The 27192-nt window shown below is 40.9% G+C and overlaps 2 long non-coding RNA genes across 4 annotated transcripts in view; one reads left to right on the forward strand and one right to left on the reverse strand.

Moving 5' to 3' along the window:
- LOC112546340 (uncharacterized) overlaps positions 1-24453 on the forward strand; it is a 171833-nt gene extending 147380 nt beyond the window's left edge. Inside the window, exons 3-6 of one of the 2 annotated variants that reach the window (XR_012904347.1) lie at positions 2559-2636; positions 6703-11235; positions 15260-15337; positions 23864-24453. This is a non-coding gene — a long non-coding RNA (uncharacterized LOC112546340). The remainder of the gene's footprint in view (positions 1-2558; positions 2637-6702; positions 11236-15259; positions 15338-23863) is intronic. The other variant, XR_012904348.1, reaches the window with a different exon arrangement.
- LOC142829665 (uncharacterized) lies at positions 556-25780 on the reverse strand. Of its 2 annotated transcripts, none has more exons than XR_012904349.1 (3): positions 25656-25780; positions 11116-11190; positions 556-965 (listed from the first exon to the last, which is right to left on the reverse strand). It is a non-coding gene; the product is annotated as an uncharacterized LOC142829665 (long non-coding RNA). The 2 variants fall into 2 exon arrangements; XR_012904350.1 differs by lacking the exon at positions 556-965 and adding an exon at positions 3883-5676.
- Positions 25781-27192: the final 1412 nt, after the last annotated feature.

A 27192-nucleotide genomic window follows, 5' to 3' on the forward strand; every position in this document is an offset into this window, starting at 1 on the left:
TGAAAGCATCCCATCTTCTGATAGTAGCCAAGACCGCATGTAACTGGCAGATGATTTTTGGAGCACCTCTCAGATGATATGGGTAAGTAGTTTTGAGTTATAAAACCAAGTGAAGAGGTTATTTTATATTTTCAGAATTTTCTACCTTTTTATTTAAAATATGTTTTTTTCCTAGACTTTTCAAATATATTTGGAAAAAAATCATCAAAATTTACTACTGGGTATTAATTTTAAAACAATTTTTAACAAGTATATTTTGCAAATCTATTCATTTGCACATTAGAAATATCTAGAACACTCAAAAGAATGCCTGCTGGATTCATATGCATAAAATGTGTTTTCCCTAGACTCCATCAGCATTCTAGCTCCATCACACATTCACATGTAGTGTTAAAATAAAGAGAAGCTGAAGTGTTTGGAAGGATAAAATGCATAATTAAGACATCTCAAAAAACTCAAAATCTGCCCCCCATTGCAGTGTCCTAAGGAGGAAAAAAATAGATCTGAAAAGAGAAGAAGATTTCTTGTATCTTTTCTGTCATTTGTGCATCCTTCCCGCCAGACAGCACTGGGCACAATTGAGAGGTAGGACTTGTTTACATGGTAGGATAATGCACACTATGTAAGTTGCATACTACTGTAGTTGGTTCATGTAGGCCCTGCAGGAGCACATTAAGGTTATGTCTACACTACCAGGTTATTTCAAAATAAGTTATTTTGTAATAATAACTCCTGAAATAACTATTTTGAAATAAGCTTATTCCTCTTCACAAGCAGGATTTATTATTTCAAAATAACAAGCCCATTACAGGCTTGGTAGTGTGGACACTCGCCTTGTTATTTCAAAAGAAATGCCCGAAGGTGTTGTCTCCACTACAGCTGGGATTGACACTGTAGAAACCGATCCACCAAGGGTCAATTTAGTGGGTGTAATTGAATCTTGAACATCAACTCTTAGTATTCCACTGGAATGAGATGAGAAAGGGGAGTTAATATGAGAGTTTCTACAGGGTGAGCTAATGAGCATTACAAGGATTAAAAAGAGTTTCTCCTGTTGACTGAGCGCAGTGTGGGCCACGCGGTAAGCAGGTTTAAGTTCTATCAACTTCAGTTATGCTACTAATGTAACTCAAATTGTGTACCTTAGGTTGATTTGAACCCATCGTGTAGACCTGCCTGAAGGTTCCCTAATGCACTTTTAATATAGTACTATTTTGCTATGTTAAAGAGCACTATGGGACCTCTTATATCATCATCAGGGTCTACATGGTGCAAATGTGAAGCTCATTATTGTGCTTTAGAAATCACACCCTCGTAATGCTCATTAGCCCACCCTGTACACAAGCCCATAGTGTAACCAGCATTGGTGGACTAGATTATACAGGAAGCTAATGCAATGAACTGATTCACAGATCTGAAGACAGTGTAAAGTTATAGGGAAATATTAATGAATTAAAAATACATCATAAGTAATTCCAGTAATGGAAACTTTGAACTCTCTAAATTTTAGTTCAAGAAGCTTTAAAAATCCCATTGCAGAGATGGAGTTCTCTCTTCATTTAGGTAAATTCATCCATCTGTTGTTATCACTGTTTTCAGGGCTCTTGTTTTATTTATTAGTTTGTTTGTTTGCTTATGCATTTATCTATTTTCCATTTTGGATTATATTTATTTCTGGCCTGAGGATTTTTCACTTGTCACACATTTAAAACACAAACTTTTAGATTATCTAGGCGGGACATGATGGTATCTAATTTACTGTTTGGTTTTTTGCTGAGTACTCAAAAGTCTCCACCAATAACTTCAGGAAGTAACAGGAAAAATGAGATTTATAAAATAGCCAAGAATGTCAGATCTAGTATTAACTTTTTATATAACTTTTATCTTTATTCACTGCAGAATTCCAGAAGCTTTAAAAATCATCTTCATGATACATTGTTTTATTGGAATATTTTAACAAATAGAAATTGTAAAAAGATAAGAATACATTTCAGTGAAAATGAAATGCTATCTCAACCTACTGATAAGAGAGAGGTAGAGTTTTCCTCAACATGTCACCCGTAGAGCTAGAATTGCTTTTATCAGACAAGATGCTTTTATTACTTGCTCAACACTCTGTTCTCTCCGCAATGACCATGGTTTTTTTGGCAGACATCTAACTGCTTCTTTTTTTAAGAAGCAAAGAAAACAACACTTGGGGAGGTAAAATACTTGCTGTGTTATAACCAATCAGGTCTGTTTTTCCACTGCTTTTAAGCTTATTTTCTCTTGCCCATTGAGAGCACAATGAACACAGGCCAATAAAATCCACACGCGTGTTATTAGAAGGATTCTTATCATCTATATTATGTGAATGAGATTAGCAGTCTGAAGTTCAAATATCGTCCTCTGGGGTTTAAGTATATAGCACATTACTTTGTTCCAGGACTATAATAATTAGCTTTTGATGTTAATTTATATGGGTAATGAATTAATATTCTATGTTTCTGACCAACCAGACCCTTCTGTTCTTGAGCATTCCTTAACAACTAACTTTTCATTGCCCACTTGTCTCTTAGCTACCTGATTTTAATGCAGAGAAAAGAGCTGGACCTTGGACAGGGTGATCTTGATGTGGGGAGCAGGAGGGTTGAATGGTGAGAATAAAAATAGTATATCATGTAATTAAAGACTTTCATAATGCATGCATTTAAGGGGTCCTAAGTAACAATCCACAGGCAACTGTAAACCTGGCATATCCTAACTGCTATAGAGCATCCGGTGGACACACCATATAGAAGAGAATGTCTTCAACCAACATAGTGCTGTCCAGACCAGTGCTTAGATTGGTGTAATTTACATTGCTCGGGGGGTTCACTTATTTACACCCCACAGTGGCATACTAACATAAGTTGAAGTGTGCACTAGCACTCAGTCTTCACTAGACTTGCTCTTGTGTCATCACTGAACTCTTGCTCTCTATTAGCCTCCCATACTGACCTGGCATTTAAGGCTATGTCTACACTTTAGAATTTTTTTGGAAAAGCGTCCATTTTTCAAAAAAACCCTTCAGTTATGTCCACATTGCAATCACATTGTTTTGACAAAAAATCGAAAGAACAGAGGGTTTTTTCCGACATTGGTAAACCACTTTCTATGAGGAAGAAGCCTTTTTCCGAAAGAGCTCTTTCGGAAAAATGGTGTAAGTGGACGGGGAAAAAGAAGTTCTTTTGAAAGAAGAGGAAAGGGAAAAAAGCACTGGTGCCCCAGTGGCCACTCCGTCCATAGTAATCACAGTTTAAATGCAATATAGCATCCATTCAGTGTGGACACTATCTTTCGAAAAAGCAGATTGCTTTTTCGATGCACTTTTGCTGTGTGGACGCTCTCTTTCGAAAGAAGTTTTTTTGGAAGATCTATTCTGGAAAAGCTTCTTCTGAAAGAAGCCTGTAGTCTATACATAGCCTAACTTGGCAACTCTCTAGGGGTATGTCTACACTACCACCCTAGTTTGAACTAGGGTGGTAATGTAGTCAACCGGAGTTGCAAATGAAGCCCGGGATTTGAATTTCCTGGGCTTCATTTGCATGTTGCCGGGCGCCGCCATTTTTAAATGTCCACTAGTTCGGACTCCGTGCCCTGCAGCTACACGCGGTACAAACTAGGTAGTTTGGACTAGGCTTCCTATTCCAAACTACCGTTACTCCTTGTTCCACCTAGTTCGTGCCGCGTGTAGCCGCGGGGCACGGAGTCCGAACTAGCGGACATTTAAAAATGGTGACGCCCGGCAACATGCAAATGAAGCCTGGGAATTTCAAATCCCGGGCTTCATTTGCAACTCCAGTGACTACATTACCACCCTAGTTCGAACTAGGGTGGTAGTGTAGACATACCCTAGGTTCTCGGTGAAATTTAGTTCTACAGCATATTACCACATCTGCCCAAGTACATCACAGAAATTGCAAAATGTAAAAAATCATAAATTTAAAAAAAAGCCATAAATAACTGCAGCTTTAGCCATACCCAAATTGTACAAACTAATGTACAGCATTTGGAAATCTAGAGCAATATTTTGAGTAGTAGTATTTGGGGATTTTTTTTTTTTTTTAGATTGTGTGGCAAACCCTACTGTTATGTGCCCTCTAGATAAACAAGTACAACAATATCTGTCTTTCATCTGAAAATAATTAAACTGTACAAATGTGGACCGTATTTCTGTCAGTACTGCTTTTGATTATGGCTGTATACCATCTGGTGTGTGGGATTAGCAGCACTAAATAATTTGTCATAGATTGTGCAAATTATCATCTTTATTTTTGTGTTTGTGATTTTCATGTTTACAAATAGATCGACATGGAATGGTGTCTGCCTGGACCAAAAACAATAACAAAACATGCAAAGATCCCCTTTGAAAAAAATTAAAAGTGATAAATACCATTCACTATGTGTGGGTTTAACTAAAACATTTTCCTTTAACTCTTTTTCATTTGTATGGGAAAAGTCTAATCTGAACCCTGATCAATATCATTAACAGTATAGTTCATTATAAGTTTCAGATACTGGATCCCCTTCTGCAATGAATTCTGAATCGGTGCCTTAATGGGTCTGCATGGTTCTAGGGGTCTTCCTTCACAGTGCTCTTTACCAGATTGGGCACATAGCCATAGACAGAGGTGCTCGTTCATTCCACATTGTGTAGCTACATTAAATGATTCTATGTGGCATTTCATTCCATATCTAATTTTTGAAAGTAGCTTCATAAACATTCATAGCCCAAGAAACCTCTGCCCAGACATCCTGTCTGAAAAATCCTAATTGAGAGGACTTTTCTGAATAGTGAAATGATTGATCTCTCTAGACTTAATTCATTCAGCCTTACATCCAAGCACTATGCCACTTGTGATAGCTCTCAATTTAAAGATTATCCAAATTCAGAAGAGACCCACCAGAATGAAGAAACAAGATGGAGCAAAGAGAGAGGATCGTACCTCTTTGACAGAGTTTGGCCCAGTAATGAAAATGGAAGCCCTAGAACCTCTATGGGATTATTGATCATTACATGTGAAACAACCCGAGTGCCTCTAATGGCTGGGGAAAGCCAATGCAGAGCACCTAGGTCCACTACTGACACAGATCGTTTACACCTTCTTTGGATAAAAACAATCTTCCAGCCAGCTTTAAGTATGCCATAACCAGCCAGTCCAATCAGAATTCACCAGTGTCTTACTAACTACTGCCTTACAATTAACCTTTACTTCATAGGAAAAATCACAGAGAAAGGTGGAGTGAACAAACACCAAAATCTTTGCTGCAGGGAAATGTCCTGTACCCTTCACAGTCAGGTTGCAGAATAAGAAGTGATGCAGAGATTGCTCTGGTGTCATTGATGGATGATCTCCTTATGTCCATGGACAGAAGACAGATGGCTTTGCAAAGTCTTTCAGTGTCTGCACTAGTACTTGGGAACACCTTCCAATTTATTGGAGCAAAAAGCCGAGAAGAATCCAACCCTTCATTTTTCTCAACTGCTGTATGATTTGTTTAGCTCAATATTTGTCCTTTCAAAAAACCAGAAGTGATTAGGTGTACGTAACAGGAACGCTGCCTAGCTCTTATATAGCAATTTCCATCCAGGGATCTCAAAGTGCTTTATAAAGATGGGTTCATGTCATTGTTTTCATTCTACAGATGAGGAAACTGAAGCACAAAGAAATTAAATGTCTTACTTATGGTCACACTGCACATCAGCCATAGAGCCACCAACAGAAACTCAATTTCCTGTTTCCCAGTCCAGTTCTGCTGTATCCACAAGGCAGCACTGCCTCTCTTTCCCATTCTTATCTTTCTGGGACAATGAAATGGCCTCAAGTAGTTTCAAATGTGTTCAAAGATGAGAACTCCAGCAAGTCACCACTTGAATATAGCTTGCGTAAGAATGACACCCCTTATAACTTGGCTTGGTTTGCAGTGGTATCTCCCTTGTGGAGTAGGTAAAAGGGACTTAGCTCAGTCTTTTAAACTAGTGGTTCACAGCCAGGGTATGCATACCCCTGGGTTTAGGCAGAAGTCTTTCAGGGGATATAATCACTCATTTAGATATTGCAAAATCAGTACAAACTAAAATTTCATTCAGTGATTTGTTTATACTGCTATATATGCTATACAGTGAAATGTAAGTATAATATGTATTTTCCAGTTGGTTTATTTTATAATTATATGATAAAATGAAGACGTAGAGAGATTTTTCAGTAGTAGTGTGCTGTGATGCTTTTGTATTTTTATGTCTGGTTTTGCAAGCAAGTATTTTTAAAATTAGGTGATATTTGGGGTTATGAAGTACAGTAATCTGGAAAGGTTGAGCCCACTGTTTTAAACCAACTTGACGCAGAGCCCAACAGAGGAGCTTCTCTTTAATGCAAGGGTAATCAGTTTTTGAGACAGCTTACCTTCCTTTTTCAATATCTAGCAATGAAATATTAATTTGTCATTAGTTTCCTAACTTTAAAACTAGTATTTCCTATCAGCAAAGTTGTCTCCCTAGAACAAACTTCCAGAAATATAGATATGCACAGATATGGTGATCAAATGCCCAAGGAAATAAATGAAAAACATCTTATTTATCTCAACGGACTTATCACCCTTCCTGTTAAAAATTTGAACCATATTTCTAAATTGAATGTGGCTGGCTTTAACTTCCAGTTCTTGTTCTTATTATCTTCGTAGAATAAACCTGAGAGATGGACCATGGAATATGGAGAAAGCATAAAGAACCCAAACATAATTCTGAATTTATTCTTTGCAGAAAACCAAAGACAATGAAAAAAAGGCATGTTCCTTCTGTCAGTCATTCCCATATTTGTTTTTTTACTGAGTTATCTCTATCTGGGAATTTAGTATCTATCTCTTTTGTTATAAGTTAGAAAGAACTCTTTGTAGAATAAACAATAATAGCGAATAATAATAAATTTCTGTTTTGTGATAGATTAAAATATTTTATGCTATCTCTGATGAAATTTCTTTAAAAATATCGATTCAGGCACAGATTCTTTTAGAAAAATCCAAACATTCAGGCCTGGAGAATACTTTCATTCTGAAATTATATATATTTTTAATATGTCTAATATGCATATAATTTAACTTAGTGAACACCAGAATACTAGATTGCTTTCTTTCAGAAAGAAGTGTAATCCAGGGATTTTCTACTTTCATCATTTGTGTAATTAGAAAAAGGCTATGGCTGATGTCACTGTATTAATCTTCAACAAATTGGAGCATTTGATCACCTGCTGACAGTGAAGCCCAAAAGATTCTAGGGCACATTTTAGTTAATCCATGATTAAAAACATGATTACAGGCAGTCCCCGGGTTACATGGATCCGACTTACATCGGATCCCTACTTACAAACGGGGTGAGGCAACCCCGCACTAGCTGCTTCCCCCCAGCAGACCAGGGAAACGCGAAGCTAACGCCCCCCCCCCCTCACCCCAGCAGACTAGGGAGACGCGGAGCGGCTTTTCTCAGCAGACACCTCAGCTTGAGAATAAAGGACTGAGGGAAGTGAGAATAAAACTGAGCTCTAGAGAAATGTTTGGCTAGAGTTTCCCCTACAATATGTACCAGTTCCGATTTACATACAAATTCAACTTAAGAACAAACCTACAGTCCCTATCTTGTACGTAACCCGGGGACTGCCTGTAATTTGTCTTTTTACAACATTACTACAAAACTGCAAATGAAATTGAACATACTGTTTCCAGACATTTCTATTAAGTCATTTTATATATAAAATAAAAGTTTTAATGGAAATAGGTGGTTTAATGGATTAAATTTAACATTTGTAAAAATAAAGATATCTAAATCTATACTTGCATGAAAAGAAAAAAATCATTGTAGATAATGTCCACTTTTTTATCTGAATGGCAATGAGGATTATTGATTTAAATTAAAGTGATTTAAATTTCCAATTTAATCAAGATGTAATCATGATTTAAAGTAGCAATCAGAAAAACTTTGGTTTAAATAATTAGTTTCAATTTTGTTTTGTAATTGGAATTAAACTAAAAATTCACAAAACCAGAATATAAAATTGTGGTTAATTAGTGAAAATAAACTGCTATAAATGGGCTGAATACATAGGTGAAAAAAAGGTAAATTAATCACCATGTTTTGCATTTAAAACTCATTTTTTAAACAAAGAAAATATTATCAATACCTAGGGAACTGAATGATTATTTCTAGCTGCCATGTCCTTCAAGGTTTTAGAACTAATAGATCTCATTCTCTCCCACTTGATTTTTATTCACAGATTGGAAGAGAAAAAACAAGATTTCTTCCTTTTTTCAGCTTCCATTTGGTATCTCAGATTTAAATGAATTAGTTCAAAAGAAGAAAATATTCTCTCTTCACCTCCAAAAAAGGTGACAGTCAAAAGCTGATTTAGCACTTCAGCAAACTGGCTCCAGGAGCGTAGTCAATTACTTCTACCATTTTAGTGTTTTGACCTTGTTTAAAATATTGACAGCAAATAAGTAGTACTTGAATGTTTTATCTCTAGCCCTGAAATATATTATGATTGATATGATAAGGGATACTTATTAAATACCCATATCAGAGCAGCACCTTCCTTTACTGCAGTTACACAGTTACCCTGTATTTTGTGTTGAGAATATTTGCAAGAAAAGGTGGCAAAATGAGTAGTTTATCCATCTGCTTCTTCTTAAGCCTTTGAGGTTGGGCATTTCTTTTCTGCGGTATTTCTTAAAGATTTTTCCAAATTTCAAAAGCATTAACAATAGAACGGCTATCTTTCTGTAATTTTTCCAAAGATTTGGAAATGTGTTTCAGTGTCTTTAGCATATCCTCCACAACTCTTTAGTTTGATGTTGACTAGTGTGGCTTTAGTAGTTCCATCTGTATTTTGTCATGTAGGAGTTATATGTTAAGACTCCATTCCCCAAGTATTTCAGGAGGATGTTAAATAGCACAGCTACTAAAATAGATATTTATAAATCAGCACCAAAAGATTTTTAAAAGAGTTGCCCAAGGAGCTCACTGGCCTAGTAATGTTTTTCAACCAGCATTGGAACATCAGGGAAGTTCCAGAAGACTGGAAGAATGCTAATGTGCCAATAGTTAAAAATGGGTCTATGGGACAACCTGGGTAATAATGCTCTTGTCAGCGTGATATAAAGTCTGTGTAAAATAATGGAGTGGCTGATATGAGACTTGTCTAATAAAGAACTAAAGAAGGTTAATATAATTATTGCCAATCAATATAGGTTTATTGAGAATAGACCCTTGTCAAACTAACTTATTTTGTAATGAGATTACAAATTTGGATACTTAGATTTCTATAAAGGATTTGATTTGGTCTCAGATGATATTTTGATTAAAAAACTGAAAAGCTATATAATTAACCTGGCACACATTAAGCACATTAAAACCTAGCTAATTCATAGGTCTCAAAAATGTAATTGTAAATGAGTGTGTTTCTACTGGATACCACAGAGATTGGATGTTGGGCCTATGCTATTTAACATTTTTATCAGTGATATGGGGGGGACCAAAAATCATCACTGATAAAGTCTGCAGATGACACAAAAATTGGGGGAATTGTAAATAATGAAGAGGACAGGTTGCTGATACAGGGTATGTCTACACTACAGAGTTTTTTCGGAAAAACGGCCATTTTTCTGAAAAAAACTTCTGTTGCGTCCACACTGCAATCACGTTCTTTCAAAAGAACAGAGGGGTTTTTCTGAAATTAGTAAACCTCTTTCTACGAGGAAGAAGCCTTTCTCTGAAATATCTTTTTTGGAAAAAGGTGTGTGTGGACAGGGAAGAGGGAGTTCTTTTGCAAGAAGAGGAAAGAGGAAAAAGCACAGGTGCCCTGGTGGCTATTCCACCCATAGTAATCACAGCTTACATGCGAGATAGTGTCCATTCAGTCTGGATGTTATCTTTCATAAAAGCAGATTGCTTTTTCAATGCGTTTTGGCAGTGTGGACATTCTTTTTCGGAAGTAGTTTTTTCGGAAGATCTCTTCTGATAAAGCTTCTTCTGAAAGAAGCCTGCAGTCTAGTCATAGCCCCAGAGTAATCTGGATTGCTTGGTAAACTGGGCACAAGAAAACAATCTGAGCATGGTTAAATGTAAATGTATTAATCTAGGAACAATGCATGTATGCCACGCTTACAGGATAAGAGACTGTTCTGGGAAGCAGTGACTCTGAAAAAGATTTGGGAATCATAGTGGATAACCAGCTGAACATAGGCTCCAAGAACAATGTTATGGCCAGTGAAATCTTTGGATGCATGAATAGGAGAATGTTGAGTAGGAGTAGACTGGTCATTTTACCTGTGTTTGACACTTATGCAACACTGCTGGAATATTGTGCCCAGTTCTGGAATTCACAGATCAGGAAGGTTGTTGCTATATTGGAGACAGTTCAGAAAAGAGCTATGAGAATGATTAAAGGATTTGCATGGATTATAGTGATGGATTTACAGAGTTCAATCTGTTTAGTTTACAAAAAGAAGGCTAAGAGGTAACTTGAGTGCAGTCTAAAAATATTTGCAAGGGGAACAACTATTTAATAATGGGCTGTTCACTCGAGCAGAGACAGGTCTAACATGATCTATTTGATGGAAGTTGAAGCTAGGCAAATTTGTACTGGAAATAGGGTATAAAATGTTAACAAGTGAGTGTAACCAAAAGTGGTGGTGGGTTCTCAATCACTGACATTTTTTGAACCAAGATTGGATATTTTTTTCTAAAAAATCAGTGTTAGAAATTATTTTTGGGGAAATTCTGTGGCCTTGTTGTATGGGAGATCAGCCTAGTTGATCACAATGGTTTCTTCAGGCTTCAGAACTTATGAATCTAGAAAATACTTATGGTATTTGTGCACATTGTTCATCTCTCAAGATTCAGATTTTTTTTCCTTCAAGGTATTCTACATATTGTTCTATTTCCTTCTCCTATATAGTATCAAGCAACCTACTACAAGTGCATGGAGTGTATCTTGCATGCTCTGTTATGAAATGTTTGCTTTGAATAAGCCCATGCTTTTTGGGGATGATGACAGTTTGTTTTTTGGTTACAGGTAGTGTTCTATAAGATACATGTTTACATACCATGCTGCTGGTATCAACAGTTGCCTCTGAAGTTGCAGATGATGGACATTCACAATCTCTTGTCTAAACTCGACTCTGAAACAAAATAGAAAGACAAGTACTCTCACCCAGTATTATTCAGTACGTTACTTAAAAATAATGGAACTATGAAAGACCTCCCCTCTTGCAGTTAACTTTAATATTGTTTACAAGTGATTGATATATTTTATTCTATAGGCCCAGCCTTTTAGGGAAAACATTTAATAAATCATTAGGTTTCTCTAGATCTAGTTTAACCCCTCTCTTTATCAACATACCACACAAATGAAAAACAAAACAAAACCCTTTCAAACTTTTTAATTTTAAAATTCTGAAATGTCTCACAATTCTTTTCTTTTCATCTAAGATTTTTTATTATACTGTAAAATAAAATACTATTTTAGAAATCTAGAAGTAGCATTCAGAAGTATAATTAATGAATACTTCTGAATGTAACATGCCAATCATATTTTAAATGCTGAAGGTTTTTGAAATTCATAATCCTCCCCCAAAATATAAGTTTATGACAGGCAAGTTAATTTCTTGGCAATTATCTAAGGTTTGATTTACTAGTATATTTCATAAAAAGACATGCCATATCCATTCCTTAAAATAAAAATAAATTAACCCATTAGTTGATTGAGATTGTTATGATATGTCCACATCATTTTCTAATTCTTTTCTTCTGATGAGCAGTTTTCATAATCTTGTTTTATTCTTGACTGGTTCACATTTGACACATATTCCTTTTTAACTTGAGGTATAGGAATTCTCTGAAAATATTCCTAAATAGAGTCTTTTTAATGAGATGCAGCCCTGGCTGATCTTTGCTACAAAAACTGCTCTAAAGAATGCAGGAAAACTGTAATAAATGGATAGCAAAGGTGAAACTAAAAGTAAGTCTGCTAAACTGAAACAAAAATAAAGCTTTTGTGCATAATAGAAACTGAATGCTCTGCTATTTGAAAAATGTAAATACCAGCATTATATTGAAGAGATTGATGATTATATAAATACTGATAATGTAGTACGTTATATTGTACTGTATAAAGCTTGACTTGACTTCAAAGTCCATTTTTTCAAGAACTCCTCCTAAACTGTAAGAGCTAGGACCACCAAATTTGGTATGCAGCTTCCTCTTACCCTAACTTAAACTGTCAGGGTTTGTTTGTGCCAGGAAAATGGAACATGCCAAGAATGGGACTGTTTTCCATAACATGGAGAGGGAGGGGGCAGAGAGAGGAAGAATGCGAAAGGGAGGGGTACAGAGAGGAAGGATACAATACTGAGAGTGGCCACTGGGAGCAGCTGTAGCAGCAAGAGAGTGGCCAGCAGAACTGGGGCTCCACCATCTTGCCTGCCTCTAGACCAGGTAAGTAGCCCTCCTGCCCCAAACCTGGAGCCACCCCCACATGGAGAACCTGCAAGCCATAGGAGGGGGCACTGGAGGCAGAGGCAGCACCCAGAGCCCATCCCCTACGGAGAGCCAGCAGGCTGTGGAGTGGGGGGCCCACTGGAGGAGGGGCACCTGGAAGGGAGACACCTGGAAGGTGAGCAGCCCCTGGAGCCTCACTTCTCAAACAGCCTGCAGGTTGTGTGTGTGTGTGGGAGGGGTGTGTCCACTGGTGGAGGAGACAGTCCCTGGAGCCTCAAGTCCCCCCCCAGACAGTCTCCAGACTGTGGGAGGGGCACTGCATGAAGGGGCAGCTTCTGGAACCTTGCCTCCCCAGACAGCCTGCAGGCCGTAAGGGAGATCACTGGAGGGGGGGAGGGAGCCTCTGGAGCCTGATACTCCCAGACAGCCTGCAGGCCACAAGGGGGTGGGACAACTTACCCTAACTTAAACCAACAGGATGAAGAAGTTTGTTACAATAACCTATTGAAAATGCCTATGTTCAAATAGCTGAGCATCCAGCCAGGGACTTATCATGGTAGACATTTTTCTTCCTGTATTTGGTTCTATGATGATTGGCATACCCCCCCAAAAAATAAACCATCTGCAAAAACGAACCCAATGATCAGGCAGTTTGTTTCCTGTGGCCATTAGAGTTGCCAGGTGTCCAGTTTTCACCCGGACAATTCGATATTTGTGGCCCCTGTCTGGTTTAAAAAAAAACCAGAAAATACCGGACATATATAGTTTTTTATTTTTTGCTCAACCAACTTTTTTCCCTACCATGTTCAGGATTTTTTGTGAAAGTATCTGGCAACCGTAGTGGCCATTTGCTTATTTGGAGCGCTGGATATCCTGGAAAGGTGAACTCTTAGCGAAGTGGCCTATAGCCAACAAACACAGGATAAAACAATTCTGGAAAATTTTGAGGAGTGCTGCATTGTACTTCCAAAAAGAATGAGCCTTTTGAAAGTTACAAATTTCATATGAGAGCCAAAAAGAGGGATACAATTGAAAAAATTGTGACTGATCTCAGACTCCTGAGACAATCAAGTAATTCTGGAGAGCTCACAGGTTCTCTAATTAGAGGACAGATTGTTATGGAGATCAGAGACAAAAAGCCCAGAAAGAGACTGCCGAGGATACAGACTAGAATTTAGAAAAGGTGATCAGAGTCAGGTTACTTAAGACTGAAGGAAACTGTTAGAGGGAAAACAATATACTGAGGCAGTGGACAGGATGAAAGCGCCTGCAAGATACAGAAAAGCATGAAGCAAAATAGGTTTAAAATAGCTAAAGAGAGATCTGAGGGGGGGAAAAAAGTCAGAATAAGCTTGTATAAAGCAGCACAAAGAGCTGTATGTGGTGTAGCGGCAGACTTGGGCCACAATGTCCTCCTTTCGGAAAACTCTTTAACAATAGCAAAAAACTTAATTGCCTTGAAAGAGATTGCAAGCAAGAACAGCATATGCTCAAACAGAAACAAAATGTGCATACCCTGTATGGAGAAAAGAACAGCAAGGGCACCAGTGAATTCTTCATAGAAACTGTACATGAAACAGTATCACCATGCAGCTGGTCTATTATTTTAGAAACAAATGGAAACATTGTGACTTTTAAGTTAGACATGGGTGCACAAACAAAGGTGGTGCCCGAGTCAATTATAAAGGGCTTTAAGGATAAGGCAAGGCACAGTGAAAAGACAAAACAAACAAAGCTCAGAGCTTACCCGGGGGAGCAGACCAGTGTATGAGAGCTTGAAGTAAAGGTGAAAGATAATATGGAAAGGGTAATGTTTGTAACGGTGCAAGGGAAATGAGTATCAGATACCGGGTTGAAAACATGTCAGACCCTGGGCCGCATACAGAGGGTGCACTCTTTAGACAGATAGGTGATCATACACATTCCACATGCCTTCAAGGGATTGGAACCATCAACGTAATATAAGACAGAGCTGACTGAGCCCAGTGGTCACACAATACATGCCCCCTAGTATATATCTCTTGTCCTTAGGAAGAAACTCCAAGAGGAATCATTCTAGATATGATCGAGCAAGTAGTAGAACTGACAGAGTTGGTCCAGTCTTTAGTAATTATTGAAAAGAAAGAGGCAATCCTTCGCCTATGTCTAGACCCAAAGCAACTTAACAAGTATGTACAAAGGGAATATTGTCCTATACCTACAAAGGAAGAAATCTTTGGAGAAATGGCAGATGCCAATTATTTCCCCATACGAAATGTATGAACTGTATTTTGATATTTTCCCTTAGGAAAAAGTAGCACTCATATATGCACTTTTAACCCAGCCTTCGGGAGATACAACTTTTTGCAGACTACCTTTGGGGTGAAGTGTTCCACAAAAAAGTGTCACAATATTTTGATGGCATTCAAGGTACCAATGTACATATGGATGATATTTGGATATGATACTTATGCTAGAGCAAGGAATATGACTGAGGGCACCAAAGTACTGAGCAGGGTTAAAGCTAAAAACAACAAAAATGTAAATTTAGAGTCAGTGAACAAGGCTGACAGAACATTGCCAATATTCTGGCTCCAAAAAAGGCAGAGTACAAAAATTCCTAGGAATGGTGAATTTTTGTAGGGAAAATTATATTTAATTTGGCCAATAAAATCAGCAACATGAGAGCACTCCCATGTAAAGGATAAAGGAAGCCAATTATAAGGAGTTTGAAAACATGATACAATTAATAAAGGGGGTTCCTGTCCTTAGATATGACGACAGTAACTACCAGACAACTTGGTGTACACTTGCCTTCAAAGAAGTCATTCGAGCAGCACTCATGCAAAGGTATGATGAACACTGGAGACCTGGAGCATATACTTCCAGTTCCAGGACTTTAACCAAAACAGAATGTTACTATGTTCAAACAGAAAAAGAAGGCTTTTTGGTTCATGGATGTAAAATGTTTCATTTTGGGAAGAGGGGGGGACTGGTAATTGCTGGCCACAATCCATTAGTGGCTATTGGAGGGAAAAAAGCAGACTTTCCCTTTCTTAGGATATCAAGATTATTCTTTCATTTACAATTACATGATTTGCAAATGGTAGGCAAGTCTGGAAAAGACCTAGTGCAAGCAGCTATGCTTCCCAAAGCTTTTGATGAAACTAAAGGGGATATTGTGCATGTAAATCTCATAAGGAAAACATGACCAGGGCCTGACAAAATGTGGATGGTAACTGTTGAAGCCACAGGTGAGGATAAGATAGTTCAGTGCCCTAAACTTCAGGAAAAAGACAATGACTTTAGAGAAGCTTTCTAATTACAAGGGCTCTGTAGAAACCAGTAAGGTTGAAAAGACAGGTAAATTAAAACATAACAAAGGTCTATTCAACTGAAAATTAACTGTTTCCTTAGATAAAACACATCTTCCACCACGAGCGCTGCAACTTAGTTACTTTTGTAACTTCTCCTAGGTAAATTACAACCTAGACTTGTAGGAGGTGGTATCTTTAATATACCAAAGCGTTGTCAAAGCTGTGTGCACAAGGTGGCCTTAACATTATATACCGCCCCTCCCCCCAAAAAAAACAACAACAAATGGTCTGGTAGCATTTTATAAACTAACAAAACATGTAGATGGTATCATGAGCTTTCGTGGGCACAGAGAAGTGGGCTGTGCCCATGAAAGCTCATGTTACCATCTACATGTTTTGTTAGTCTGTACAGAAGAAACAACAAATGGTCTGGTTGCACTTTATAGACTAACTTGGCTACCCCCTGAAGCTTCTGATTATATACCCAGTCCTTGCTATCAGTTTAAAGGAGAACTTTTTGTAGTGGATGGGATTCTGTTCAAGGCCACAAGACTAATTGTTCCAGAAACATTACAGAAAGAGATGTTAAATAGATACACTAAATACACAGACACATTCAAAATGTAAAAAGAGGGTGAGAGATGTTTTATATTGGCCTCAATTGAATGTGTACATAGAAGAACCCATAGGAGCTTGTGAAATATGCCAAAAATAAATATCTACTCAGGAAGAGAGCTCAGGATGACTTCAGCTCCATGATATAAAGTGGACATTGATTTGTTCATGTGTACTAAAAAAACTGTGTGATGGTTTGGGATTATTTATCACCTTTCCTAGGAACAGTCTTTCAAGAGGAACTACTGAAAAGCATGTACTTATGCACATGAATTCCATTTTTTGTAAGACATGGTATCACAGAAGTGGTAATGTCAGCTAATTGACTTCAATTTGATGGACATTAATTCAGGCAATTTGCTAACAAGTATGGGTTTATGCACATTACATCTAGTCCTAGATATCCAGTCTAGTGGTGTCATGGAAATTGGCATAAAAATAACCCCAAGACTGTTTAAAAAAAGCAGAGGAGACTAACTTGGATCTTTACTTAGTGTTGCTGAATTATAGGGCTGCCTCCTTAAAACATAGGTTGTCACCAGAAGAAATTTTGCTCAACAAAAACTGAAAATGAGAATACTAATTTTGTAGAGAACAGATAAAAATGATCTAACCGTGTATAAGAAACAGGCAAAGATAAAGTTATTTATGATAGAGGGTCATGAGAACTTGAAAATATGCAGCAACACGATCATGTTATGATATGATGGAAAAACCCAGAAGGCAGAAGTCTTGTCAATAAGTAGCTGCTAAACCAAGGGTGGGCAATAATATTTGGCCACGGGCCACTTCAAAAATGTTTGAAGTGGCTCTGGGCCGCCCTGGAAGGGACAGGGCCTAAAATGGAAGGGGCGGGGCCAGGATGCTTCTGGGCTTCCCCACCCACAGACCATGATAGGTCTGGGGATAAGGGAGTCCCTTTCCCCCCTTCCCTCTAAGCACCCATGCTCCTGGCAGGTGGGAAGAGGCTTCACACGCGCCCCACCCCCCAAGCCAATTAGGGCCTAGGCATGGGGAAGTGCATAAAGTTTCCTCCACACTGCCAGGAGCACACATTGCACTCCTGGTAGGGCAGGAGGAGACTGCACATGCTCTCCTGCCCCTGAGCCCTGATTGGCCTGGGGGGCGGGAGGAGTGTGCGAAGCCTCCTCCCGCCCTACGATGAGTGCGAGGTGCATGCTCCTCGCAGGGCGAGGGTAGGGCGGAGGAAATTTCGTGCACTCCTCCAGCCCCCAGGCCAATCAGGGCTTGGGGGAGTGCATGAAGTCTCCTTCTGCCCTGGCAGGAGCGCACGGTACTTCGAAGTGCTACATGCTCCTGGCAGGGTGCAGGAAGCTTTGCGCACTTCCCCCACCCCCAGATCTTAATTGGCCTGGGGGTGGGGAAGCGGCAGGGCCTCTGCAGACCGGATAAACTCACTTGGCTGGCTGGATCTGGCCTGTGAAGGCCCTTTTGTCCATCCCTATGAGGTTGTCACTCCTGAGGGACACATATGGGCTGTGTCTACACTACACCCCTTTTCCGGAAAAGGGATGCAGATGAGACAAGTCAGAATTGCAAATGAAGCAGGGGATTTAAATATCCCCCGCCTCATTTGTATAAACATGGCTGCCGCTTTTTTCCGGCTCGGGGCTTTGCCGGAGAAAAGCGCCAGTCTAGACGGGATCTTTCGGAAAATAAAGCCTTTTCCAAAAGGTCCCTTATTCCTCGGAAAAGGCTTTATTTTCCGAAAGTTCCTGTCTAGACTGGCGCTTTTCTCCGGCAAAGCCCCGAGCTGGAAAAAAGCGGCAGCCATGTTTATACAAATGAGGCGGGGGATATTTAAATCCCCTGCTTCATTTGCAATTCCGACTTGTCTCATTTGCATCCCTTTTCCGGAAAAGGAGTGCAGTGTAGACACAGCCATGCAGTCTTAAGAGCCATTAGCACAAAACCTCAGGATGAAGGGAGGATAGCAAGGAAGGCAGAGTCCAAGGCTTCAGTGAAGGAGAAATCCTCCCTGGGGGCTATTGAGCAGATGCAAATCTGCTCCAAAGAGGCTGCTCCAGCCAGATGACCCGTCTGACCTGTACACAGTCTACCCCTCATGCACACTGTTCTACTGTGTAAGGATGTTAAGCATCAAGTAATTGACTAATCAAATAGTGAATGCCTTTTTGCATTGACTATTCGATTAGTCAATAGGGTGCCTCTGCTTAGGGCTGTTGCTACACTTCAAAGGCAAAAGCACAGAAGCCCCTGCTGATCCTGGGCTCCATTGCAGTGCTGCCGCTTTGAAACACCACAGCAGCATTTCAAAGTGGCAGCGTCTCACGGAGCCTGAAGTCAGCTGGGGAGTCCTCTGCTGATCCTGGGCTCCACGTGGCATTTTAAAGTGGCAACGCTGCACAGAGCCTGGGGCCCGAGCTGATCTCGGGCGCCACATGATACTGCCACTATGAAATGGTGCAAGAAGCTTGACACCGGGCTCCCTGCGGCATTCAAAGTGGCAGCACCACACAAAGCAGCTGACTCCGGGCTTTGTGTGGTGCTGCCACTTTGAAGTACCCTTCTCTTCCCCCCTTGGTGCCTCTATCTGATAGCATTTGCTTATTGGATAGTCGACTAGTCAACTAGTCCATCCCTACTACAGTGAGTTTATGTTGAGCTGGGTGCTGCATCATAGCAGTGGGGCACCTCCTCAGTGTATCTTCCCTTTGCAAACACATTCCACTACCAAGCATTGCTCTGTATCTGCAAAACGCAGTGGTGGGTGGATAGTCTTACCCTAGGTGCAGTTTCTAGTTGGGAGCATAGTTAGGCTTTGTCTACACTTCAGCGGAAGGTCGACTTAAGATACACAATCCTGTTATGTTAATTACATATTTGTAGTCAACGTATCTTAAATCACGTTTCTGCACCATCCACACAGCAGGAGGTTGATGGGAGCAAACACTCCTCATGAGAAGCAGGAGTACTTGTGCTGACGGGGGCACCCTCTGAGTTTGATTTAGCAGGTCTTTAATAGACGCACTACATTGAAACCCAAAAGATTGACTGCAGCAACATTGATCTTCTGTGTAATAGAGAAATGGCCTTAGAGCAGGGTTTCCCAACCTATGGGTTGGGACCCAAATATGGGCCACCATTACATTTCAAAAGTGTTACCAGGTTTCCCCACAGGTGGCTCTTAATAAGCCATTCACACATTTTTTTAATTGCCCTGGGTCACCAAGTCTTCCTGAATTGTCAAAATGTGTCCCCATCTGGAAAAGGTTGGGAAATGCTGCCTTAGAGGATCACGGGGAAAAAACCAAACTACCCCAACTCTTCACTGCTTAAAAAACAAACAAACGAAAGAAACCCAAAGGATAAAGATTGGAAATTCAAATCTTTTTTATTACAGGGCTGAAACTATATTTTTGGTTTTCTCAGTACAGTAAAACTCCAATTATCCGGCATCCAGTGGTCCGGCACTGAAACCCAGAAGTGCTCCAGCCAGCCGGACAATTGGAGCTGCCCAAAGGCGGCGGCAGAAAGGGGGCGAGAGGCAGGCAGCTGTTAAAGGCAGGCGGGTGGGAGGGGGGGAGAGGTTGGCGGGAACGGCATGGCGAGGTTGTGAACTCTGCCGAGTTGCAGGGAGGTGGTGGAAGCCCCGTGCAGGTGGCTTGCAAGTGGGAGTGGTGGAGAGGGGGCGAGAGGCAGGCAGCATTCTCCAAGTCACTGCTGATGCTTGCAGCCCCAGCTGACCTGTTGCTGGCAGCTGCGCAGGGCTTCCCCCACCTCCCTGCAAAATGGCAGAGGGTTCGCCCCACGCCACACTGTTCCCCGCCGATCCTCCCTCCCCCAGACCCATCACTGCCCCCTTGCCTGAGTACCTCCTGATACTCCGGCATATCTAATAATCTGGCACCCCCTGGGTCCCAATGATGCCAGAAGTCTACTGTATTAAGATGGTGAGAAAAAATCTGGCAAATCAATGGGCCAACAAAATTATGTTACAATATCCTTCAGCCATATTGTTAGGTGGGAGAAACTGGAGTTTGGGGGATTTTTTATATACCATGACATTTTAATATACACAGTGAATTTACTGGTAGATGTATCCTTTCACTTTTAGGCTTTGTCTATACTACATACTTTTTGCAGAAGAGGCAATGCAAATGAAGCGCTCATTAGCATTTTCTCACGCTTCATTTGAATAAGCTCTTCTAAGGCCTTTTGTGCAAGATATCTCTAAAATAGACATAAGGATCTTGAACAAAAAGAAGGTTTTGTGCAAAACGGACATGTCCACACTGATTGTTTTTGCACAAAAACCTCTTGCGCAAAAGACATCGGAAGAGATTATGCAAATGAAGTGCGAGAAAATGTTAATGAACACTTTGTTTGCATTGCCTCTTCCACAAAAAAATGTAGTGTAGACATAGCCTCAGTGAAAATGCAAAGAACAAATCTCTCAAAACAGCTCAGTGCCCCAAACTTCAGGAAGAAGACAGAGAATATTTAGAGACGTTACCTAATTACAGGAGCATGGTAGAAACTGTTAAAGTTGAAAAGACAGTTAAATTAAAAGATAACGATAGTCTGTTCAACAGAAAATTAATAATTTTCTTATATAAAACACACATTTTCACCCAAGAGCTCTGCAGCTTAGTTAAATTTGTTACCTTTCCTAGGTACATTATAATTAACATTTGTATGAGCTGCTATCTTTCTGTTTTTATACTTAATATAGCTAAAGTCAGGATCAGAAAATTTTCATTTTCTTTCCTGCAGTTAAATCTTTTGAACCCCAATCTCCTCATAATTATATACTGAGGCACTGTCTTCTTTGCCTTTAACGTCAATAGATGTGCACTAGTATAAATGAGAAAAGAATTTGGTCCATTTAACTTTGCAGTTTTGATATAATACAATATAAATGTGTGGCTTAAGATCTCAGACAGTAGCATTTTGTGAACAGAATTAGTAAGCAATAGTTGAAATTTTTCAAATTTGAAAATTTGCCCAAAATTGACAATATCTTCTTGATTTTGGGGGGATTTTTCCTATTTTCTGATCAGCTCTAAAGTTATGATTCTGTATAAGAAATCTAGATAATGAAAAATCTCACAGAAGGGCTCTGAAGACACAAAAATGTCATGGAACAAGAGCCATATGAAGAAAGATTAAAAAGACTTGGACTTTTCAATTTAGAAAAGAGGAGACTGAGGGGGCATATGACAGAGATCTATAAAATCATGACAGATATGGAGAAACTGAATAAGGAAAAGTTATTTACTTGTTCCCATAACCTAAGGACTAGGGACCACAAATTGAAATTAATAGGTGGCAGGTTTAAAACAAACAAAAAGGAAGTTTTTCTTCATGCAGTGCACTGTCATCCTGTGGAACTGCTTGACAGAGGATGTTGTGAAGGCCAGGACTTTAACATCCTTCAAAAAAGAGCAATATACAGGCATGGAGGTTAGGTCCATCAATACTTATTAGCCAGGATGGTTGAGAATGGTGTGCCTAGCATCTGTTTGTCAGAGGCTGGAAATGGATGATAGGAAAAGGCTCACTTGGAGATTCCCTGTTCTGTTCACTCCCTCTAGGGCATCTGGTACAGTATACGCCACTGTCGGTAGACAGGATACTGGGCAAGATGGACCTTTGGTCTGATCTAGTTTGGCTGTTCTTATTTTCTTAGGGTATGTCTACGCTTGCAGCCACTTTCAGAATAGGGTTGCAAATGTAGGCATTCGGAATTGCAAATCAAGCCCGGGATTTAAATATCCCGTGCTTGATTTGCATTTTCCTGGTCGGGCGCCATTTTCTGAAATTTACAAGCCTGGAGTAACTGCCCTCATCTCCACGCGGCAGAGAAGCAGGCGTTCGAAATAAAGCCCTATTCTGAACTACCTGTTAAACCTCATTGCAGGAGGAATAACAGGTAGTTCAAAATAGGGCTTTATTTTGAATTCCCATTTCAAACTCCCATTTCAAACCGTGTAGACGCGGGCAGTTATTCCAGTCTTGTAAATTTCAAAAAATGGCGCCCGTCCAGGAATCTCCAAGTGAGCCTTTTCCTATCATCCAAAAATAGCCCTATTCCAAAATAGGCTGCAAGTGTAGACATACCCTTATATTCTAATGAATTACAACTCACTATGGCCAGAGCTACATTATAGAGGATGGCTGGCTCAAAATATGCAATTCCAACTGCTTAAAAAAACATAGCTTGAGTTGATATGTACCTCAAGCTGAGTTTTGATGCCATCCTCACAGCAGAAGGTCAATGGGAGAAATTCTCTTGTTGACTTCCCTTACTCCTTGTGAGGAGCAGGAGTACCAGCATTGACAAGGGTGTCCTCAGTATTTGAGTTAGCGGGTCTTCACTAGACCCAATAAATCAAAGGCTAGAAGATCAAGTGCCACAGTGTCAATCTTCCTGTAAGTGGAGAAATGGCCTGAGTTTCTCCAGAAACATTTTTTCTGATCAGAGATGTTGGTGCTATAGATTCTGAGGCTGTGCCTTGCCCAACACCTGTGAATCTTTATAAATGATGGCGAGCTTCACCATAAATATGGATAGAAGAACCAACCTTTGGGAACCACATTTGTTCATCAGAATTCCTCTGTGCAGCATGACTCCAGCTGCAGCTGCACTTCCATTGGCCGGGATGTCTCCCAGGCCTGGGATGATCCCAGTGAAAGCATGTCAGATGAGTTCTATAATTTTCCCTATCTGGAGGCAGGGGTGGGCCTGGGGGTCACACTACAGCCTGTGCACGTAGGTGCACATGGAGCACCAGTCCAGAGCAGTCCTTCTTACAAGGTTCCTGGAGAGGCCTGCTTTACTCCAACCACGGTAGTGGGACACCTTCCCATGACAAGCCACTGGCAAGGAGTTTGGGGTCATGGAGCCATACAGCAGTGCCACACATGGCACTGGATTATGCCCACATTCAGTCAGCATCCGGTCCTGATCAAGCATGGCAAAGCGGAGGGGACTGATCCCCTGCATGGGAATCTGCTGTGAGGAGGAAGAGGAGAGGAACCCAGTAGCATTCTCTCCAACAAGCAGCTTCTGTCACTCATACACACTTCCCCCTATACCCTCTCCCCTCAGCATGCAGGGATAGAAGTTCTTTCTCTGTGTGAATCCACCAGTGCTGGACTTGGCATGTGGGGGAGATAGAAGGAGGCCGACCCTCCCTGTCCCTGCTCTTGCCCACAGGCTCTTGGCCTGGCTGGCAACTTTCCAAGCCTGCTTGTCCCCATGCCATAGGTGTAGCGAAGCTCTCCTGGATGTCTGTGCCCCTGCAGGAAAGTGCCTGCTGTCTAGGCAACAGATGGCCTTGCTCGAAGCACATCACCGTTGTCTGAACTGAGACCTTCAGTGTAGGCTCAAAGATTAGGGCTAGGCTTCATATGCATCATCTCCTGGGATTATGACCCTTGTAACTTTTCTTCACAGCTGGGCCAGCTGTGATGTTGGCACAGCCACCATTACCTGTGCCATCTACATGACTCCGCAGGATCCACAGAAGGAAGAGGACCAGGAGGACATAATGAGAGAGCAGATGGCCTGCCTGCAGACCCCTCATCCAGGGGCTAGGAAAGGAGTGCAAAGAGTTGGCTGCTGAGACCTGGGCCCAACTGGCACGCCAGTACGAGGCCATGTGCTCTTCCCTCACATTGGTGATGGAGTGCATGACCTCATGCATTGAGTGGGCCACCTATCACCTTCCCCTCCCCCCATGGCTTCTCCAAATAGCCCCCTCTCCTCCAGGGACTGCTCGGGCAGCCAAAGCCTCCTGAACAACTTGAGGCAGGTGCCAGTCCCAGTCCCATCCCAAATCCCCCCCCTCTCTTCCCTCTCCCACATTCCTGTGTGATGAGGGCCTGTGGTCTGGGCTGGTCCTTGTCCTGCTGGAGCAGCATGAGGGCAGTGTGTAAGTGCAGCACGACGCCCGTGGGCCTGATACTGCTTTGCAGCAGCACCGGATCCATGCTTTGAGTGCTGTGGCATCCACCAGGGCAACCAGAACACACTGTGTCCATTCTCTGTCCTGCGAAGGGGGAGGCAGTGGAGGAGTGGCATGTGAGACGTGGCCATAGAGAGGAGCCCTTGAAAGCACACATCATAGCTTGCCTGACCAAGCAGCCATAGGAAGTCTCTGCCCTCCTGGTGCCCTTCCCAGAGTGCTTCCAGGGTCTCTAAGTCTGAGACAGGCTCCAATCAGTGTGGATGCACATTTCAAAATAATTCTGAACTATTTCAATGCTTCCCCATCGTGGGGACACACTATTTTTATTTTATTATTTAGGGAGTTATTTCAATTTTACTAAGTTTGAAATAATTTCCTAGTGTAGACATGCCCATGTAGACAAACCCTGGTTCTCTTTGTGGTTGCTCAGGATCAACTAGACAGGAGATCCTGTCAGAAGTATTACAATTCAGAGATGTATTGGCTCCCACCTGAAGGTCCATATGAACTATGGGGCTTTGCAAGGGATGTTGCTAAATACATATGTAACCACCTTTCCCCTCCCCAAGTTACTTGGGACCAGGTCACACTCACAGGTGTGCCAGGGCACCTGAAGTTTTAACATAAAAGGAGATCCTGAGTACACTAGTGGTGATGTTGTTTAGTTGGGGATTCCCTATCCCACCCCTTGCTGCAGTCCCTGGCTCATAAAAATATACAATGGCAGTGCCTCCAGCTGGCTGGCCCTGTACACACTTAATGGTGTGTCTGGAAGCCTGCAGGAATAAAATTATTCCAACAATAATCCAGATTGAACTCCAGGACAACAATTATAAATTATAAATAAAATACATCTAATTGATTACATTAGAATTAACACACCTTCAATTAACTTAAAGAAATAGGGTTCAACAGACCAACAGTTAATAAAATGTTCAGACATAAATAAAAGGAACTTATCTATCTGGTATTTTCACTGCCACCATTTATCCCACCCCAGAGTGTGCACTCCTCTGGACTCAGAGTCCCAGACACTTGCTTGCGTGGGCGTGCTTGAAGGTCTGCAGCGGGAGTGGAGGTTCTGTGGAGATTCTATCTGTGTTAGTCCAAGCTGAAGAGCCAGCTGCAAAATCCCTCTGCCACTGGAGCAGGCTCCACCAAATGTCAGCAGCTCTGGTTCACGGGGCTGGACACTCTGCCTCTCTTTGGACCCAGAGTTAGTCTATATCTCTGAGGTCTGTCCCAGGCAGCACTTTCCCAAAGAGCCCATTTACTTACAGCCTCCTCCTGTATGCTGGTTTTTGTGTAGTCCTTCTCAGCCATAGACGCAGCCAGAGTCTCTCCCCTCTAGGGCTACGTCTAGACTGCAACCTCTTCTTTCAAAAAAGAGCATCTAGACTGCAACCTCTTCTTTCGAAAACCCAGGCAGTCTGGATGCTCTCTTTTGAAAAAGCCCTGTTTGCATTCAAGAAAGCCTTTTTTCAAAAGAGCACTTTCGAAAAAAGGAGTTCTTCCTTGTGCAATGAGTACCACCGTCGAAAGAAAAGCCGCATTCTTTCGATTTAATTTCAAAGAACATGGCTGTAGTCTAGACTCAAGTGAAGTTTTTTCGAAAAAAGGCTACTTTAAAAAAAAAAACCTACAGTCTAGACACAGCCTAGGGCAATCAGCTGCCCCAGAAGAAGCCTGCTAGATCTAAGTCCCAAAGGCTCTAGGTCCCAGGCTGTAGCTGCAACACAACAGCTCCTGGACTGGATACAAGGCTCTTCCACAGCATCCTGGCTCCCCTCGCCCAAAAAGGAGAGCCCCAGACTGCCAAACCCCTCTCTCAACATGCCCGGACAAGCCCTCTTCCCTTGGTTTCCTCAAGGGCTCATGGGAGTTGTAGTCTCTAGGGCTAGATTGCAGCACACAGGATCCTCCCAGAAAAAGTCAGAGGCACCTTTAGTAAGAGGACTACGCATAGAAAGATACATCCTCTGGCCTCTCCTCCTTAGTTTAATTCTACCATCTTTGAGCAAGCATAGTGAAAAACCAAATGAGGGAAGGTCCATTGGAAACTACGTAGCCATCGCAGAGCAATATTTAAGATTGAAGAAAGTGATCATTGCACAGTTTAGAAGTGCCGCATGTTAATCATGGGTTTTAGGAGAATGGTCATTTATATGGTGCAACACATAATGTCTTTGTGCAATACTTTCTAGCTCTAACCTAGGTTTCAATTTCTAAGATGACTTTATACCTAGTTTGAAGAATGTCTACAATTTAAATCTATATATGCAGATAAAAGATTAAATTAGAATGAAAGGATTTAGGGTCAAATTGTGTAGGCACACCGCCTAATGTAGAAGAAAAGAATTATCATAAAGCTTGATCTAGCAAATGACCTGGGTGTAGAAGTCGCATTGACTTAAATATGAGTTTTATGCAATTTAATAGTGGCTTAATTCTATTTTTATTGAAGTCAATGACAAAAACTTGACATGGTACTTTGCAAGTCTATAGAGATTGATTAGATTATAAAAATCTGAATATACAGCTTTATATGTAATAGATAATGTAATATCGGGCTTGTATTAGGTGAAGGTCTGCTGCTCTTACTCTTATTGATTAGTACTTTGCTCAGAAATCAGTTTCACCAAAGTCTAATGAGAAGGGAATAGTTTACCTAACAGAGCAATGACTATTCTGACTCTCTCTTTAGTGCAAATGCCTATGGAGGTCAGACATCTGGGGCAGGAAATAAACAGGACATAATCAAAACATCAGCACACACAGTAAGTATGTAGTCCCCATTGCCGTAGTATTTGAATGA

The sequence above is a fragment of the Pelodiscus sinensis genome, chromosome 1 (assembly GCF_049634645.1).
Source record: "Pelodiscus sinensis isolate JC-2024 chromosome 1, ASM4963464v1, whole genome shotgun sequence".
Taxonomy (NCBI): Eukaryota; Metazoa; Chordata; order Testudines; family Trionychidae; genus Pelodiscus; species Pelodiscus sinensis.